Below are 545 nucleotides of genomic sequence, written 5' to 3'. Positions count from 1 at the left end.
AAATCCTCATCAAAATACTAGCAAACAGGGCTTCCCTGGTGGCGCAGTGGTTGAGAGTCCACCTGCCGATGCAGGGGACACGGGTTCATGCCCCGGTCTGGGAAGATCCCACATGCCGTGGAGCAGCTGGGCCCGTGAACCATGGCCGCTGAGCCTGCGTGTCAGGAGCCTGTGCTCCGCCACGGGAGAGGCTACAACAGTGAGAGGCCCACGTACAGAAAAAAAAAAAAAAAATACTAGCAAACAGAATCCAATAACACATTTAAAGGATCATATACCATGATCAAGTTGGGTTTATCCCAAGGATGCAAGGATTCTTCAATATACACAAATCAATGTGATACACCATATTAACAAACTGAAGAATAAAAACCATATGATCAACCCAATAAATGCAGAAAAAGCTTTTGATAAAATTCACACCCATTTATGAGAAAAACTCTCCAGAAGGTGGGCATAGAGGGAACCTACCTCAACATAATAAAAATGCAGAAAAAGCTTTTGATAAAATTCACACCCATTTATGAGAAAAACTTTCCAGAAGG

Source organism: Physeter macrocephalus, chromosome 7, assembly GCF_002837175.3.
Source record: "Physeter macrocephalus isolate SW-GA chromosome 7, ASM283717v5, whole genome shotgun sequence".
NCBI lineage: Eukaryota > Metazoa > Chordata > Mammalia > Artiodactyla > Physeteridae > Physeter > Physeter macrocephalus.
This window is presented reverse-complemented; position numbering follows the sequence as displayed.